Below are 12,500 nucleotides of genomic sequence, written 5' to 3' on the forward strand. Positions count from 1 at the left end.
TTTATAAATGAAACATTCAATCAAAAGATCTTTTATACTTGGCCAGACATTGCCATTATAAAGATGCAACACCATTTACAGCATGACCTCAAAAAAGAAAGAAACAGTGTCAGCTTCTTTGGGTCGCTGATGTGAAGGGCAGAAAGTAGCCCAAAAAGTCAGTCACTGACCCAAGTTTTGACAAATGTCCGCAGCTCATTTCCTGTGAGTTAAAAGTCAACTTTCACTCTTCCTGCTCCAAAGTATTGATGGCATCTGCTCCTTTCTGTGCTTGCTCAAGCTCCTCTTCCTAAATGCAAAGAAATAATCCTTGTCAAAATGTATATTAACAGTTTTGTACAATTAAATATCCTCAAAATCAATAATTACAGAGTAAAAAGAAAAGTGATGCTTAAAGGTTTAAAAATGATCTCATTTACTCACCCTCATGCCATCCCAGATGTGTAGGACTTTCTTCTGTTGAACACAAAGATTTTTAGAAGAATATCTCAGCTCTGTTGGTACATTCAGTGCAAGCGAATGGAGGTCAAAGTAACATAAAGGCAGCATAAAAGTAATCCATAAGACTCCAGTGATTTAATCCATGTCTTCAGAAGTGATATGACGATTGTGGTTGAGAAACAGATCAATGTTTAAATACTTTTTACTATAAATCTCCACTTTCACTTTCACATTTGTCATCTTTTGTTTTTGGGGATTCACATTCTTTGTGCATTTCACCACCTACTGTGCTAGGAGGAAAATTAATAATATAAATGACTTAAATATTGATCTGATTCTCACCCACATTTATAACTTCATTTCTGAAGACATGGATTATTAATATATGTTAAAATGGTGCTATAGAAATATGAATAATGTCATCCAAATGTGTTTCCTACCTTTTTTTCTCTCTACTGAGTAATTTACCTTTGAACTTTTTGGCAAAAACTTTGTGTTGTCCACCACGAGCTCTCCTCATCCAAAATTGCAGCTAGCCCCAAATATGCTGGTGCAAAATTCAGTCACATTCTGCATCATGTGGTTTCCCAAGTAATCTGAAAATATTAGGCTGGATTAACTAAACTTCAGATTATTGTCGCTTAACTCAAAATAATTAGCAAAGTTTCTTTATTATTATTATGAGTACAGCATAATCTCAATATCTTGTCACACATAATTAAGGAAAGTTGAATGCATTATGTTGTCAGTAAAATATTTGAATGATCAATATTTGTGTACAAGCAACAAAACTGGAGAGCCTAAAGGTGTCACGAGAGATCTCTGCTGCTATTGAGGCAGAAACCCGACTGCAGTCTAAATGCCAGCTGTGGACGCAGGTACATAAACCAGGTACGCAAACACCGACTTACAGCCAGCAGATTCTGTGAAATATGCCATGTTCACGGGGAGTCTTCTGCTAAAGCCTTGGCAGCCCGTATTCTGAGAGGAACTCCTCAGACAGGCGCTATGAAAAGAGGATCTGGATCCTCAGATACTGAGGCAATATTCAGATTTTTGTGATGTCTCTGAGACGCAATGTGGCATCATCATCCACCCTGATGCACCTCACCTTGCAGCCACCTCTGATTCTGAAGTCTTCAGCCCAAGAGGAACACAACCATTTGGGCTGGCTGAGGTAAAGAGTTGCGATGTTAAACACCTGATCACAGTTAAAGGCCAGAACTGCCTCAAGAAGAGCCACAAGTACTATTATCAGGTTCAAGTCCAACTGGCCTAAAGAGGACTTCATTGGTGTGATGTCATCACAGATACCCACACTGACTTCACAGATGAGAGAATCTTTAGGGATGAGGAGATCATCACCTCAATGCGACAGAAGCTGGATCATTTCTATCATAACATACATGTGATTTATTAAGTTATCAAACTTGAGGCAGAATTTTATAGCATGTAAATAGTTTTAGGTGCATGTGGAAGGTGAACAAGTGACAACCTGTGAAATTAATATTAGCAGTTCCTGTTGTAAATATTTGTAGTTTTCTTACAATGCAAAATTGACTGAAATTGTAAACTGCGATGAGAATTGTATGTAACTTTATATATATATATAGCTTATGTACTGACATACACATTTAGAAAAGGTTTGTGATCTGTGGGTGTTTCACATTTAATTATCAAATTTAAAAAAGAAGATTGGAAGCAGTTGGTTGCAAACATACCTTTAATAAAGCTTCATTAAAATTAAATGAAGTTTACAGTGTAATATCTGTGGAGGGTCTCAGTCATGTTCATATCTTGTAGTAGTATTCAGAGTAACTGGACTTGCTGTGAAAACACTTGAATATGTTTTGATCCTCATCCAAGAAGCTTCTTCAGTTCTACTGACAGGTGGGGTCTGACCTTTTTAACCTCTTAAGTGTGTCACCCCAGAGAGAGAGACATCTTCACCAGTCAACAGAACTGCAGAAGTTTCTTGGATGAGCAGCGAAACTTCAAGTCTTGTCACAGCAAGTCCAGCTGCTCTGAATCCTACTACACTATAGTTACCATGGAATTCACTGTCACATTGTTTCTGCAAGACAGAAAAAGCTGTTACTATGTTTTTGTAATACAAACCAGAAGAAGGATGAAAGGCAGAGTCATGAACTTTTGCCCCTGCACCTGCAGGTAATGCCTCCTCTGTGCTGTCCCGTGGGATCTCCTGAGAGTCATCCAGGACAGCAGCACTAAGACACTTTCTTGTTCAGCTGGTAAACTTTTTTTTTTCTAAGTCCTGTGATGCTCAGTACGAAATGTGGGCGTTACTTCCGATGTCAAGTTAACAGCTGTTGTTGCGGCATATGTCCTTCATTCTTTTGTGTGGTGTTGGGATTTTGAGGAGAGCATGTTTGATTTTGGATGGACATACATCAGTCACTATATCAGTGTGTTAATAAAAAGTAATAAAGACAAAGAAAGCGCGAACAAAACGCTGTTTCTCCCAGATGCAGTTGAGATTTAATCTAAGCACAAACGCAACATTTTGATCATAATTATCGGTTGTTTTAGTGGAGTGTTAGTTCAGCTTCAGATGTGTGTGCTTGTGATCGTGTCACCCTGCATGTTCAAATCAGACAGACACACTGAGGAAGAGTTGTGAAGTTCTCATTCTGTATGTAACTGCTTTTTCAAGTTGTCCGATTGGACATTTATTTCCTTTAAATCCACACATAAGTTTAAACTTTTGTTCGGCGGGTGATTGACTGATGAGAGGCGGTACTTCACTGCCATCCGGGACTCATCAGGATAGTGTTTTAAAAGTCAAATGCGATGTGGTTTTTGACCACCTCTGTATGTGTTTGTGTCAATCACCAAAAATTTTGCACCCCGTTTACAACTATATTTAGCGCTGACCATTTGCAATCGGATCATCCGAAACCAGTCTTATTACCAGCTGTAAACAGGGTCTTAAAATGACAGCAGCCAGATCTCGGGAATGCTATAGAACGACTTCCGGTGGAAGTCCCACCCACATCCGTTTCCCCAGTAAGACCCCAAAGGAAAAAGGTGGACAGACATTTTTCCACTTACTCTGATGCATTTTCGACTTATTTAGCAGCGTAAATCTCACAAATTAATTTATAATTATGCTTATTGTTATATTACCCTTGAATTAGTTTTATAAACTGAATTAGCACAGCTGTGAGGGGGTTTCTATTACAGATGCTGAGAGAGTGACCGTAAATTTGGCATCTTCTCCCATCTGACTCTTAATCCACCTCTCTCTATTATTGAACTCTTCTTGAAAGTCATTCATATGTAACAGTTTTTCTTTTGGTCTTAAGTGAGAATAATATTTGATGTGGTCTCATATTCACCACTATTAATGTTTAGCCTGCAATCGTTTACTTCCTGTCCAAAAACAGCATTTGAAAAAGTAATATGGTGGTGTGTGAAAATTGCTTTTAGGAAACAAGTTAATTTCTGTGATTTTAAGATTTTGAGACCGCTATAATGTACACACACACACACACACACACACACACACACACACACACACACACACACACACACACACACACACATGTTGGTGCAGCTATCCTTATGAGGACTCTCCATAGACATAATGATTTTTATTCTGTACAAACTATAGATTCTATACCCTAACCCTACCCCTAAACCTAACCCTCACAGAAAACTTTCTGCATTTTTACATTTTCAATAAAACATTGTTTAGTATGATTTTTAAGCGATTTGAATTATGGGGACAATAGAAATGTCCTCATAAACCACATTTATAGCATAATACCCTTGTAATTACTAATTTGTAACCTAAAAAAATGTTCTCATAAACCACATAAACAAACCCACACACACACACACACACACACACAGATACATACACACACACACACACACACACACACACACACACACACACACACACACACACACACACACACACACACACACACACACACACACACACCAATGTCACTGTCAGTCACAGCAACTGCAGAACAACATTCATACAAACCAAAGACATCCACAAGACTCAATAAACAAAAATACATCAGTTATAAAAACCTTAAAACATGGTTTAGATTTACTATTTGTGCTTTCATGTGTATGACATTTACCAAAGAAAGTCAAATGATTCTCAGTCAAATTCACAGATTCAATTTATCATCAGATGTCAGATGAACGTGATCTGATCATTCTTTCCAAAATCTCTGAAATTACCAGCAATCAAACAATAAAAACAAACAATTTTCATCTATTTCAAGAAGTCTTTATTAAGTGTGTTTACAAAAGTTTGCATAGAGAAGTACGCACAGATCGGTGAGGATTTCTCATCAAATCTTATCATATTCATAACAATCATGAGTCTCATGAATCATTTATTAGACTTCTGAATTATATTCTGTGTTGTTTTGAAGCTTGAAGAGGTGTCACCATAAACTGACATTGTATGACATCACTGAGCACAACATTATTTCACAATTTCTCCCTTTGTGTTCAGTAAATGAAAGAAAGTCATATGGAGTTATAACAACACGGGGGTGAGTAAACAATGACTGAATTTACATTTTTGGGTTAACTAGTGTATAGGACGAGGGGTTTTGGACACAAGAAAAGTGTGATGATGATGATGAGCAGTGATGATTTTATTGTTTGCATTGAGAAGTACTAAACTGAACCAAACTAATGAGTTTCACAGGTTTTTGAGGTTGTGGTTTTAACTTCTGAAACCCGTCTGTTGTGCTCTATTGGGCGAGAGAAGAAATGTTTTGAAGGTTTATTTATATTTTTAATAAACTTGCCATATTAATCAAAACATGCTGTCATGCTCTGATTGAAAAACAATTAAAAGTTGTTTATTTTTGCAGTTTCCAGTTGGAGTCATCTGATGTCTGAAGGCATGCCCCCCTCACTGCCACCTGTAATGCAGTTACTGGAGATGATCGAAATGCAGCACAACATCATCTTAAAGTTTGGGATTAAATACATTTAAGACACTGACACAGAATGATACACAATACTACCATCATCTATTGCAGATCTTATCATTGCACAATATATTCTCTTTAAAGAATAATGATTTGCACCCCAGTCTATCCCTGCCAAGCACTTTAAATAATTCATTTAATAAATAATAAAATCCCTTTTTACATTTGTCCATTAACTGTTGAATGTGTGCACTAAAAGTCCATTTCAAATCCACCCCTAAAACCCCCTTACCCCTGATACTGGTTCCTAAACCTGATCATATCCCACTCAAAATGGCTGCCAGGAACTCCTTTTATAGGGCGAGCTCATCCCATTCAAGGGACATAATAATGAGCTTTATTTCCACAGATTAGGCAGACGAGGTGACTAAATCATTATTTGTCACATAAAACATTAACATGGTTCAACATAAAGGGGATCATTAATATTTAAGACATTTCACAAGAGCAATCATAATTCCCAAATATTCCTCCCCGTGTGATGCAACTGAACTATAATGTGCAGCTTTGCATGAACAGAGATTTGGTAAAAGAATGGTAAACTGGTGCAACTCTTTTTGTGTCGGCCTGATTAAATGAAGCAATAAACTTCAGTTGTCACACACTGTGTTGTGTTCTTCTAGAGCAGTTATTATGATGAAGCTCCCCAAAGTCATTTCACAAGCACGATGATTCTCAGATGACTGCCGATTTATTGAAAGATTCTCCATTTGATCATCAACTCAAGATGCTGTAAGAACTCAAATATAGGCAAGAACAAACATAGAAGAGAAATACAGAATATAGAATGACTCAAATAAACACAATAAATGTTCTGAGTAATTCCATCATAAACAACATGTTGAATGTGTTACAGAGACAAACATATAAATCAAATAAATGGAGAAACTTATTTCATTGGCTGTTAATTACCAAAGGAGAACTGAAATCTTGGATTTTGTAACATCTTGTGACTTCAGATGAGCAGCACGACTCGATAAGAGACTTTTCATGTGGACAATCTTTTATCGAGTCTTTTGAGTTTTTATTGTTGTAATAAAAGTCACAGATAAACAGTTCCTTCCAAACTGGCTTAAATCTACCAATTAAAGATCTGTTATTTCTTTAACACAAAACTATTACAAACATATTTAAGTAATCATAAATAAATCTTAATTTGACCTTGATGTCAGCAACAGTGTTATTAAAATAAAACTTTAAACAAACTCAACCATGAAATGATTAAAGTTAACACTTAATGTCATAAACACCAGCACACAAACAAATCTACAAACACAACACTGTGGAATATTGAGGAATAGGAATATTTTTACTGACAGGAATTCTATAAAATGTTTCCTAAAATATTAAATTACCTGAAAAATAGAAGAAAATAATAATAATTATGTATCAGAACTTCAACACATGAAATTGTTTCGAGTTTGAGAAATGAAAGTTTGAGGCAGTTAAAGGGAAAGTTCACCAAAATAATCAAATTCTCTCATCATTTATTCCCCCTCATGATATCTCAGGTGTGTGTGTGACTTTCTTTCATTCTTCACTTGAAGAAAAATAGAAAAATATCTTTGCTTTGTAGATTTTTTCTAAACTCCAAATCAGTTTAATTAAGACATAATCTGTGACATTTACACAGCATCAAATAAACGTAATAAAAAAAATAAATCTTTAAATCTCGCCTTCCTCATGTTGCATTTGACTGTCACTCATTGTTAAAGATGACATGCAGGTGTCGCGAGCGCTGCGCATCACGAGCACATCAGAAGTCCAGCACGAGCGCAACATATACAGACATGTCCGAGTCTGAACCTTTATTTCTGCACCACAGAAGTTGTAGTCCGCTCTCTGGGATTACTTGGCAATGTAAAAGACCCACAAGGCAGCATCAATGTTGATGGTTACTCAGTCTGTAAAGTCAGCCACAACAAAAGTATCGGCTCAGGCGGGAAACACTTCAAACCATAAGCACCATCTCTGTAAGTGGAAATACAGTACACAGGATAATAAATGATGTTTCACAAAAACCCCAGATTCAATATAGTTTTACATGATTTGTAATGAATAGTTCGGCTAAACTTATGTTTATGCTTTCTGTCACATTCACAAATGCAGCAAATGGATTTAAAACCTTGTTCAACTTTATGATGTGCAACTGTTCTTTTGCAGCGCAACAGCAGGCCAATGTGTTTGATAATATTAATAATCTGTTTATTTGTAAAACATAGTAATAAATAGGGCTAACAAAATTTGGTGTTCAGGAAATTGACATTGGCAATATTCATGCAAGAAATTGTCAGAAACGGTGGCAGAAATTGTCAATATTGGACAAAATGGCAATAAATAAACTGAATTAGTTATAACTGAAATATTTATCTGTGTGTTTATCAGAAATAGCATATTTCATAACCGAATATTGAACTGCTTTTAATATGATCAATGCACCTAAATACAGTGAAACATTAATACCGTGAAACATTGATACAGTGAAACATTAATACAGTGAAACATTAATACAGTGAAACATTAATACAGTGAAACATTAATACCGTGAAACATTAATACAGTGAAACATTAATACCGTGATCTTTCTTGTGACGGTTATCATACCGTGAAAATGTCATACCGTTAGCTCCTACTCCAGCGGTTAAATTAATGTCTTCTAAAGCTGACATGATCAAATATTCTTATATATTCCGTTCAAAAATATTATAATATATTGAAGTTAAAGGGGCTGTTCACACCGAATGCATTTTTGCGCTTGACTTGAGCGTCACGTCCCGTTGTGTTTTTTGGACCATGTCATGTGCCATAAATACATGAAATGTTTAATAAAACATTTTTATAGTATAATGAAGAGTTATTTTTTTTAAGTTATTCAAAGATCAAGTTCTTGTGCAATTAATGTTGAATATTAATGTTCATCCTGTGAGATTTAGAAAGACACCTCAGACATCAAACCAAGAAATCTGACATACAATTATTGAAAATGGATTCAACAACTATTATAAACAACAGAACATTTATAGTAATAATTTCTGTATTAAATCATTTGAACTCATCATTAGACCTTTTGATTTTGTGTATAAAACACAAATCACGATCATGAACACTGTAACTGCTGATGATCTTGTGCAGGTGTTCATACTGGAGTGAATAAAGACAAATAATGTAAAAACAGTGTCTTTACAAAACATAAAGTTAAGAGTTAATGGTCTGGTTGTAAAATGAAAGTCAGAATATGATAGGCTGTGTTTGTATCACTAAAGTGTGTGGGCTGTTTTTATTGAGCTCTCTCACTATAATCACAATGACGCCAACATAAATACTTCAGTGACAGTTCTCGTCGCTAAACTTTTAAATCCCACTTCAGTTCCACTCAAACACCTGCAATTCCGAACACAAACATTGGGGCTGGACCAAATGTGGTTTTGATGTAATGACGCCCCAGGGCCGGATTAAGGTCCACCTGGTGTGACGTCACCAGCGAATGGTTAAATCGTTGTGCTCGGTTTCTGTTCACGGTCCTGAATCGAGCATTTGCAGCATTTTCCAATCTTTACCTCCGTTACTTGCGTTACCTCTGAAGAACTAACTTGGATTAAACACTGTCAAAGAAATCTGGCAGCTGTGATTGACAGAATAATTATGTTAAAATACAGTTCAAATGTAGTAAACCACTTTACAGAACAACCTGAACATTTCACAGTTTAAAATGGTTGTAATTTACACGCTGGCACTGTAAAAATCTGTTGTTTACTTTATAAGGTATTTGTGAATCACATAGTAACTACAGAAGGACACAAAACTACTGTATTGTCTTTTCAAATAAATTAAACCCTTTTACTGTATATTTTACAGTTAATATTTGTTAATCAATGAACATTTTATTTCTGTAGCATGTTTACAGTATTTTACTGTTAAAATTACTGTCATTTTTTACAGTGTGCAATGAACTCAAATTGTTGATAAAGTGATAGTTCACCCCAAACTGAACAATCTCTCATCATTTACTCACCAATGTCAAAGAAAGAAAGTGAAACACCTCTGGGACGGCACGAGGGGAGTCAATTATAAGATCAGTTTCATTTTTGGGTGAAATATCCCTTTAAACTTTTATGGAATAATAAAATAATGATGATAAACTGTGGAAACAGACATGATTGTACAATTGTAACAATGTGATTTGATATTGTTCATTGTGTTTTGTCAGTATCTTCATGTTCCTTCCGAACACATGTTTGTTGTGGATCCTGCAGTTGCTGAATCTGACATGGAGAGTCTCAGAACTGCATCCCAAAAATTAGCCCATATTACATGACACACAAACACACAATAAATCATTGTAAAAACATGATCACTTGTAAAGGTACATTTTCTTTCGGACATTTTGTGTGTAAATGGTTTTGAAACACAGACAATACTTCAGAATGCGGCTGAAGCGACTCAGAAAGGAAGAGTGGGGGAACATTCAGTGGAGGTCTGCTCATATTTCACACACAGTCCAAGAAGATGCAACGAGTTGTGGGATGTTTGTCTTACAGGTCATCTTTAATGAAAAGATGAAGCTTTCAAAACTGTGATGAAATCTGATCAACTGCTCACTTTAGACATTGTTCTCACTGATATAAAGTCTCTAATGGACATGAATGAAGCATCTGTATCTTTTATAAGCTCTGCTGCTGTAACAAACGTTAAATAAACTGTGAACAGTTTCCTGAGATTCCACAGACATTCAACATCATCTAAAGAGCAAATCAAAGAACAGAGAAGGGAGATGGCAGAGGACATTGCATCAGGTTAACTGCTCAAAAATCAATGAGACATTTTGTGTCATAGCATTTAAATCAGTTAATGTGAGCTAAACATTTGTGTTCATTATTCTATAGAAATGTCCATTTTACAATGAAAAGAAGACTCCTGCTCTATCTGTGCTTTGAGAGACCTCCCTAAAGGGACAAGCACAGACATCATTGACATCATTTATACAATATACTTTAAACATGACATCGTCTTACACAAGACAGTATTTTAAATGTGTTTCCTTCATACACTGTAAAAGTTTGCATGTTCAGTTCACTTCAAAATGAATTTATATTAATGTTCCTACGCAAGTAATGTCAACTTATTATTAAACTTAATAGTACATTTCTAGTTAACTTTACTTGCTTGTTTTTTATTAATTACTATAAATGAATTAGTAACCGTACAAATGATTTATTAGGACACACAGACCACTGATGTGAGCAAGGGAGTGTTTGCACTGTACTTTTATCAGGATGTGTGTGGAGCCGATGTAGATGAGTGTTCAACGCACCTGCTGTATTGAAAGTGCAGACACACTTGGAGAACAGGCACAACAATGCTACACGTCAGCCTGGGTGCCAGTGCTTGAGCCTGTAGTGTCTCAGCAGCAGATTTTGACTGGCACAGGTGTATTTACAGGACCTACACTGCATGAAGTGTGCTCTCAAGGTAGAGCTGCATAAGAAAATACTCAAATGTGAATGATCAGATTCATAAAAGGCAATTTAATAATGAACAATGAAATAGACAATTCATTTTTTCTTCTACTTTTTTTTAGTGTATTGCAACTGCTGCACAGCAATGAAACTCCCCTATATGATCAATAATCATCATCTCCTCGGAATATTCTAGAAAGCAATCTTCAACTGTTAGTGCAATTGCCCTCAGTACAGTATTAACCCATGGAAAGCAGGTCATCTGACTAACGAGGCTACAGAATCATATGCACAACTTCCAAACGCAATTTAATTGTGCAGCAAAATCCATCGCAACAAAAGACAAAAACAGATTTATTTGATGTAACAGGATTAAAAATACAGCTAGATTTAAACATACAGGAATGTTGATAACTTACAAAGAAAAGGTAGTAGTGTATCTATTGTTCCTATATCGACTAATTTAGGAAAAGTGTGACTCAAAGAATAAACAATGATCATCAAAAACCCAATAAAGTCCTCACATAAAGATTCTTCTGGATTATCACCACGTGCTGTCTCTTCTTTCACAAACATTCTTCTTCCGCCGTTTGATGAAAACTTCCAGTTCTTTCTTTTATTATTGAAGAAAATATCAAAACAAACAATACAAATACAACATTTCAAAAGCTAGGGGGAGGTATAAATAATATTATAAGAACATTATAAAAGTGCACATGCTTGTAAAACTCCAATAGCTTTTAGTTTCTTCGAGGGCAATATTGACTCAATATAATGCTTCACTTCATTATTAAATACTGTAAAAATATTACATTTATGAATTTCTGCAAAGCAAACTTACTAAAATGAAGTTATATTAACGTTCCTAGTTAAGTAATGTCAACTTATTATTAAACTTAATAGTGCATTTCTAGTTATCTTTACTTGCTTAATTTTATTAATTACTATAAATGAATTAGTAACCGTACAAATGATTTATTAGTAAGATTACTCTAAGTCAATGAACTTCAAATTAATACAATTCGTTCAGTTTACTTCTGAAATAATCTCAACATGAGTTTACTGTGTCACTTTAAGTTGTTACACTTAAAATACTACAATCGGTGTCCACATTCTCTTTAAGTAAACTCAACATCATTTATCTAGTTCAAATAACACACTTAACTGTTTATTTGTGTAATAAACAGCTGAAACTCTTTAAGAACAACACAATAAAAACTATTCCTTTAAAACAATCTGTTCTCAAGACTTCGAGCTCTTGCCGCACTCTGCTGCATGACAACATCATATCTGGACCATAAACACGGTATAGAGCATTTGCAGAACAGACACTGTGCAAACTCAAAAACACATTTACAAAGAAAAGAAAAAGAGCCTTTAAACTGTAAAACTGTCAGTAATTTAAACAGTAAAATACTGTAAAAATGCTGCAGAAATAAAAAGTTCATTGATTAACAAATATTAACTGTGAAATATACAGTCAAATGTTTTAATAGATTTTAAAAGACAATACAGTAATTTTTACAATAAAATGATGTAAAAATGTAATTATTTAAATGTAAAAAGATTTTCCTGTATAATTAATGGTAAAAAGAATGAGAGCACATGTAAT

At 35.1% G+C, this 12,500-nt stretch overlaps 2 protein-coding genes across 12 annotated transcripts in view; both read left to right on the forward strand.

Annotated features, from left to right (window-relative positions):
• The window catches only part of LOC127650628 (NACHT, LRR and PYD domains-containing protein 3-like), an 857,046-nt gene that overhangs the window by 688,311 nt on the left and 156,235 nt on the right, over nt 1–12,500 (forward strand). The window lies entirely within an intron of this gene.
• Nucleotides 1–12,500, forward strand: part of LOC127650638 (protein NLRC3-like) — a 228,532-nt gene that overhangs the window by 146,180 nt on the left and 69,852 nt on the right. The gene's annotated exons all lie outside the window — the stretch shown is intronic.

This window comes from Xyrauchen texanus, chromosome 10, assembly GCF_025860055.1.
Source record: "Xyrauchen texanus isolate HMW12.3.18 chromosome 10, RBS_HiC_50CHRs, whole genome shotgun sequence".
Taxonomy (NCBI): Eukaryota; Metazoa; Chordata; class Actinopteri; order Cypriniformes; family Catostomidae; genus Xyrauchen; species Xyrauchen texanus.